Source organism: Pteropus alecto, unplaced genomic scaffold (assembly GCF_000325575.1).
Source record: "Pteropus alecto unplaced genomic scaffold, ASM32557v1 scaffold24, whole genome shotgun sequence".
In the NCBI taxonomy this organism is placed as follows: domain Eukaryota; kingdom Metazoa; phylum Chordata; class Mammalia; order Chiroptera; family Pteropodidae; genus Pteropus; species Pteropus alecto.
In genome coordinates this window covers 23,448,219-23,455,903 of record NW_006439192.1, presented here as the reverse complement: position 1 = coordinate 23,455,903, position 7,685 = coordinate 23,448,219, and the positions used below count along the sequence as shown (strand labels likewise).

The 7,685-nt window shown below is 39.6% G+C and overlaps 1 protein-coding gene across 8 annotated transcripts in view; it reads right to left on the bottom strand.

Annotated features, from left to right (window-relative positions):
- MTUS1 (microtubule associated scaffold protein 1) overlaps positions 1–7,685 on the bottom strand; it is a 164,262-nt gene that overhangs the window by 129,183 nt on the left and 27,394 nt on the right. For 5 of the 8 annotated variants that reach the window (XM_006916417.3, XM_025049910.1, XM_015592900.2 and 2 more), the window contains exon 1: positions 4,641–4,887. The exons of 1 other annotated variant lie outside the window; for it this stretch is intronic. The gene's annotated coding sequence lies outside the window, so the exon portion shown is untranslated. Of the gene's footprint in view, positions 1–231; positions 254–4,640; positions 4,888–5,102; positions 5,241–7,685 lie in introns of those variants that run through there. 2 more of the 8 variants (XM_025049909.1, XM_025049911.1) reach the window with 2 other exon arrangements.

Genomic DNA, 7,685 nt, shown 5'->3' with positions numbered 1-7,685 from the left:
CCAGAAAGAATCCTTTCTCACTGACAATTTAGGACACAAAATATTCTAAAATATTTCACCTAATTGTAGAAGATCAGAGTAACTATGATTGATTGGCCCACAAACCTAAGCACTAATTTTCTTTTCTCTGCATTGAGCTTAAATATAAACTGACAAAGTACAAACATTTCTAAGTATTTAAAAGAATGACTGTAATTTAATGGCTTTAAAACCCTCTTCATGACACCTCACCTAGAAGACTGATGTGTTCCCAGTCTGTTTTGTTGCCAGTCTTTGCTCTTCCTCTTGTTGTGTGCGCACAATGGGGGACTGGCTGAGTCTGCCCTTCTGCCCAGCACAACTCTTACTGAAACATGAAATCAGTACAATTTCAGACAAAATTACACTACCTGCAAGTCATTTCCTCGCAATCCTTTTGCCCTTTCCAGGTAGTTTGAGAAACTTATGATCTGCACTTGTACTTCATCTCCTTTCACTGCTCGAAAAGAATCTATTCAACTCGACTAAAAAAATAAACATGTTTCTTCAAGAGAAACTTTTAAGTGACTTTAAAACTTAGTTTTACAACTCCAAAATGAAATAAAACTTTTAATTTAGAATAAAGATGTGTGACTTTTCTTATTTTACTCATGTAAGTAATGTGGACACAAAAACATCTGTTAATTTTGATCTGGGGCTATTAGAAATAGTTAAATACAGTTTACCTTTAGGTAAATAAATTTTTATTTCTCTTCAATATGGGCCTTAAACTGAAGGCTAAGGAAAATCTACTAGCTTTAATAAACAAAAATAAGGTTTTGTAATAAAAGATTTGTAAGTCAATATGTATTTCTGAACTGCCTGAAAGCTATTTACTTTAGAAAAACACCTCTCTAGAGTCAAGTTTGTTTATACTCTAAATTAGTTGAACCCTTTGACTGTGTAAAAGTTAACCATCAAGGCAATCACAAATTGCAAGTTAGTTTACAGTGTATAAAAATGAAGTTTGATTGTCTCTATCTACACAGTAAGGATTACCCTCAAATCTGTCATCTCCAAAACAGAAAAAAATTTTTTCATCTTAAACCAAGTGAACAAGAAAAAGTCATGCATTAATACTATGAATATCTGCCCACATAACAGAGTAATAACTGACGATTTCAAAGAATATTGAAGTCATTTTAAAAAATAACTATCATCAGGGCAATCTTTTACAAAGTTTGGTTTAGAAATACATTTTTAGAAGTAGTAGCTGCTAGTCAAACTCAGTTCCTAGTTACACTGTACTGTTCTGCCAAGGATGGGGAACTCTGGTCAAAGCAGGCTTTTCTGAACCAAATTTTAGGCTAAGGCCATACCATGTCATCTAATCCTTTTTTTGTTGTTTAAAAAAAATAAATAAAAAATAGGGTGGGGTCACTCATCCTCAGTCACTCTTCTGGAGGCCACAAGCCACCACTGCTCAAGCACCTGCCAGCTATTTGGTGGTGGTCATCTCCACTGCCTCAAGAGAAAGTCTGGGCCCATTTCTAAGTGTCCCTCAAACACACACAGACCACACACCACACACCAACCTCATCCTCACAGCTCATGTGTGATCCCCTGGCTTATTCTTAGGCTCTAAAAGATGGAGAGTGAAAAATCACTCTCAGTGAGGCCTTTACCAGTTCTAAAGGTACTTTTAAGCTTCCATAGTATGAAAAGATAACTCAAGTTTGGGAAATCAGGAAGGCTTTTTACTCCTCTTCATATGGTTTATGAACAGTGTTAAAAATCAATTTGGGAAAATTTATAACTAGATATATATCTAACTAGACATCAAGAAAGACTCATCGATTCAGAATGAGACCACGATAGTGAATATTTATAAAATTCTGGCTAAGTAATACTACAGATGAACTACTAAAAATAAAGGGACTGTGAGCCTAATATACATAATTACAGAACAATAGATCTGAAAGACTTTCATTCCCCAGAATTTAAAACTTTCTGCTCCAATTTCAAAAAGCGTTGTTCCTAATAGTCTCTACCATGCACAACTTTCTCATCTACAACCTGCTTTGCAGTAGCCTCTCCTCCAGGACATGGAGGTACTTACAATGGACTTGAAAAGAATCTAAATCAGAATTTTTGGGGGGGAAGGGGGAGGGGTAATTTATTTCAAAAGTCATCTTCTGCCACTGTCACATATAGTTCTTAAGCTATTCAGGGGCATTAAAGTTTTGTTTCTGAGAAAGTAAACAGATTTGGCTACATTATAGAACTTCTGTAAGTCAAAACCAGTATAAACAATGTGCTACATGTTTGTCTTTATATGGCAAAGACAAAAGAAAAAATCTGCATTATGAAAAGCTAAAGTTTATTATCAATCCATAAAAGGTTCTTATGAATAGAAAAATAATAATATCCCAGGAGAAAAATCTGGCACTACATTCAACTAAAAGGAAAGAAAAATAGAAAAGAACTAGATTTTTTGGTGTTCAACATCATTTGTAATCAAAGAAATGGAAATTTAAATACTGATATGGCACCTATAAAGTTGGCAATAATTATTTTCCCTTTTAAGGATGTTTCCCCACATTAACAATATAGTAACACAGGTACTCTGAGTGCTGATGGGAGTATACTTTGGTATAAGATATTTTGGAAAGCTAATGGTCAGTTTGTATCAAGAGATCTTTGAACCATCAACTTTATTTCAAGAATTCCATCTAAGGAACTATGCCCTGTAAGAAAGTTTTATAAAGGATACTTGTTGGACCAGTACATATTTAATAGTAATTGGAAATAAGTTAAAAGTTAAGCTATAAGGAAATAGCTAAGTAAATTGTTAAATCTAGATAATGTAATATTACACAGCCACTAAGATTCTTGAAGAACTATAACAGCACAGAACTTTTTCATTATATGTTAAGCAGAAAAAAAAAACCAGCATGCAATAGTACATTTGTATAAATTGCATAATTGTAAAAAATAAAACTTTATGTCATATATTACCAAGTATAAAGAAAATATTGTGATTATCTTTGAACGGTGGGATGATTTAACTCAGACTTTTTCTCAATCCACCTATTTTTATATAGCAAGCATGCATTACTTTTGAAATTGTAACAAGGCCAACAGAACAGGGCTATTAAGAGATATGCTTTTTAAATGTTTAAGTCTTATAACTGCAGTTTCCCAGAAATACCAAAAAAATTCTAGCGTTTTATAGTCCTATGAAATACTCCAAAAATGTAACCGTCAATTACTGATATATAATTAAAAAGCACAGATCTTCTACAAGCACTATTTTCTCCACATAATGCTGATTTTAAAGAGTAGGTGAAAAAGTTGGAGCAAATTAAATAAGTAACTATACATTATTTTAAACTGAATTCCACTCAGGTTTTTGCTCTTTTAAGTAAGTAGTTCCGATCATTTCTTTGTATAGGTTTCTTTATGGAATATTGTACTTAAGAAAAAAATGAATAAAAACACTTCATACATAGTAAAGCTCTATACAAGTAACATATCACTGTTTCAATTTAAGTTGTCCATCATTTCCTGCCCTAATTAACTCTGAAAAAGTGGTTATCTACAAAATTGCAATTCCAACTATGCAATTTCTTTTAGCATTAATCAAACACTTATCTGGGTGTATCTAGACACCTTAAGGAAGTCCTAGGTTCCCAGAAACCCTGGACTGTTTTTCCCCCCTCTCTCCTGGACTGTCTCCCTTCTTTCCTCCAATCCTAACACGTTCACGCCCATCTGCCACCCCAGGCCTGAAGATTTAGCGTGATGATTGAATCATCATCTGGCAAAACATGAATGCTTTCGTCTCCCTCGTTTTGTCTAAGACTTTTATTCAAACAAAACACGCAGAATTTCCTTTCTGAGTATGCTATTTAAAATAAGCAGTATTAATAAAGTATGTGAAACGTTATGCAGGATAAATGAAGACTCCATTCCTATTCCAAAATCAATTAATCCGACTCAAAATCGACAAATAACTTAGTAGGAAAGAGTATTCCTTGAAAAGATTTATTTAAGGTAAGTAAAAACATAAACCTACTAATTACTATTGAGTAATCCACCAATAAGGCTGTGATCATAGGGGTATATTTTCCTACAGTGCTAGAGAAGCACAAGCGAACGGCCGGAATAAGGCACGGGACGAGAAGCCCTTGGGAATTGCAGCAACCCCATTAATGCCCTGTTCAGCTCTGATTACTTATGCTGAGAATGGGCCCAAGCGAACCGCCCTGCGAGAAGTCTGGGATTGCTGGGCCCTGGCAGGTCAAGTGTCTGGTGGGAGGCTTCCGGCTGAGGGTACATGCTCGTCGGTCTGAATAACTGGGTGTACTGTAAACTCTTTCCGTCACTTTCAAGGTGACAGCCACGGCGAGATCTGCATCCGTCCCTTCTGCAAGAGCTGCGCTGTCCCCACGTGAGACCTGCTCCATACAACCTCCACTCCGCTGGGGCTAACTCCCCACTTCCCCCACACACACACACTTTGGCACCCAAATCCTTAGAATACCCGTCCCCGCACCCTCCCTCTAAGCTAGTCCGTCACCCTACGACGGTTGCGTTCACCAAGTCCTCTCCCCACCCTCAGCCGCGATCCCCGCCGCGGACAGGCTGGGCGGAAGGAATCTACTCAACTCCGCACTTACCCGCAGAGCCTCGGATCCAACCCGAGCCCTCCGGGGAGCCAGACGCAGAAGTGAGGAGACCAGCACTCCGAGCCCAAACGCCCTTTGGACTCTCGGCAGAGGCGCTCCAGGCCCACCCGGGAGGCCCGCGGAGCAATCCGTGCCCGCCGGGCAGCCTGCGCACCTGGGGACACACGGCCCGTCCCCACCCCCACGCCTGCGGCGGCTGCTGCCAGGCGGGATCCCGGTGTCCCCGGCGCCCCCGCCTCCCTCCTCCCGCCTCTCCGGCCGCCAGGGGGTGGAGCAAGGGCGGGGAGTTCGGGAAACTTGTAAATAGAAAAAAGCTTGGCCGCCTCTGCTCCCTTCACCCGGTGCCGCCCCTTCCAAGCCGCCCCAGCCTGCGCCTCGCAGCTGGAGACAAAGGCCAGGCGACGTCCAAGGGGGCTGCGCCCCGATAAACTTGAAAGGCATGCGAGGCTGTACCTACACACTCCGGCTCCGGAAGCTCGCGTCGCGCCCAGCTCGCCCGTGGCTCCCTCCTCGCGCTCCCGGGTCCCAATCCCGAAGCCCCGCGCGCTCCCGGGCTAAATGCGGACGCGCTGCGGGCCCCGGGCGTCCGCGCAGGACCGCGCTGCACCTGTTGCCACGTGCGACGCGGCGCCCCGGGGCTGCCGCCTGCGCACCTGGCTGAACCTCACCTCCTGCACCACACAGGTTTCCGCGAGCCACCAGGACGCTGTCGCGCCCAGTGCTGCGGACCCCAGGCCGGGCTGACGAGAGGATCTACCTCCCACTGCTCTCCTGGCACCTGTGTGTTCTTGCGCGAGTTCTCCAACTTCCCGTTAGCCGTAGGGCATTGCAGCGAAGGCGGGCGGGGAGTGGGGTAGGGCGTGGGGAAGTTGCAGAGTTACCAGGACCAAGGTTTGCCAGAACCCAGGTTTGCCAGAACCCAGAGGGAATTGTTTCTTCAGAGTATCAGACTCCGGGTCTATAGTATTATCTTCATTACCTTTACTAAAGAAATGAGCTCCAGCTGTTAGATCTCCGTATAAAAAGTGCAAAGGAGAATAGAACACCAGGGAGAGAAATGAGTCCCGACCCACTTTTCAATAAACGCAAATTAAGTCCCTACTCTTTGCTAAACAGAACAAATTTCATTCCTAAACTATTAGGCCCATAAAATATTTTCTCCTATATGTATATTTTTAATGCAAAGCTTTTCCACAGTTGCTCTCCCACTTACAAGAGATATAACATTATTGAATCAGTAAAAATCAGAAAACCCTAATCAAAAATTTAAAAATATTAATTACCTGGTTTGGACTTGCTAAAGCTTTTTAAGAGGTTTTTTTTTCTCTGAGACTTAATCTGAGGATATTGTATTTGAGTTTCTATACTATCAATATTAGATCAACCAAGAGATGTATTGCCATTTACAATTGTAAAGCCTTTTCACGTGTAGTGTTCCATTATTTCCTCAGCAAGACCTGGAGTATGTGGTCAGATTATTATCTCCATTTTCGACTGAGGAAATGGAAGTTCAGAAAGGTGAAGTGACTTGCTCAAGGTCGCACAGCTAGTGAAGGGCAATAGACCTAACTCCTAATCTCTTTTTATCCCATTACGTGATAACAATTCTCATGTGCTTTTGAAGTTCTTGTTGTAAAGACAAACATGTAACTAACATACGACTTTAGGAAAAGATAATGTGAACATTTTTAAAGATACAGCATTAAACACCATTGAATTATTCTCCCTTATGCAAAAGCATCAAATACAAAACAAAAACAAACAACTGACATTATTTCTGCAAGTCATCAGGCAGTTATGCTAATTAGTTACATGCCTCCTCCCTAAGCAGAATAGTCAGAGTGTTAAACATACCATTTAATCTTTATAACCCTCAGGTGACCCAGATGATTTAGTCCAACTCCTCACAGTTGCGTTGTGTGGCTTAGTTATATTTATAAATATGGAACGTGTTTTACTTCATTTTTCCATGGGATAGATTAAAGAAAGAAGAAACAAAACAAAAAATGCCCTCCCCTAAGTAATTAAAAGCAACTTTTGTGGCCATTGGCTAATCTGAAACTTAGCTTCTAATTGAATTCAAATAAAAACAAAAGTTACCTTCTAGGGACATCATAAGGGACTCTGTCAAGGCAAATATGCTTGAAATGGGGCCTGCTGACTTTTCTTTCCATCTTGGTTCTGGGCATGTTGCCATGTTCTTGCTCTCTGAACTTTAAGGCTGACCTGCTACAGATTTCATAAACAATATCAAGGATCAGATAATAACTCCACATAACTTTGTGGCCCTTTATCCTAAAAAATATACATATATTTTTTCTCCATTAGACAATTGCAAATTAAAACAACATTGAGTAACTATTTTTTTACTTATTAGATTGGCAAAGATTAGAAAGTTTGATGAACACTATTGGCAAAAGTATGAAGAAATGAGCAGTCACAAAGCAGATGTGCATGGAAGTTAACATGACTTCCACTGAGGGCAATTCACAATACCTAACACAATTATAAATGTACATATCCTTTGAGCTATTAAGTCTACATATAAGAATTTATCTTACAACGCACATGAGAAATGGCAGTCTGCATAAATTGTTCATTTAGCATCATTTATAGTTAAGAAAAGATTGAAAATGTACAAATGTTCATTAATATAAAAAAACTGGTAAATTATGAAACAGCCATAAAGTTACATCCTTTGAAGGCTTTTAAAAAATGAGAAAAAGCTCTTTACTTTTATGAAGTGATCTTCAAGATACATTATGTGCACAACTTTTTGAAATGCAAAACAAGTATGCTACACTTTCTATTAAAAGGGGGAAATTATAGATACTCATATGTATACATATATACACACATTTGTTTGTATATGACTAAAATATCTCCGAAAAAGATATACCAGAAACTGATAGGACTGGTTATGTCTTGGGAAGGGAGACAAACAGCTAGAGGGCAGGGTTTAGGACAAACTTTTCAGTAAATATAATTTTATATTTTTTGAATTTTGAACCATGTGAATAATAGTATCCATCCCAA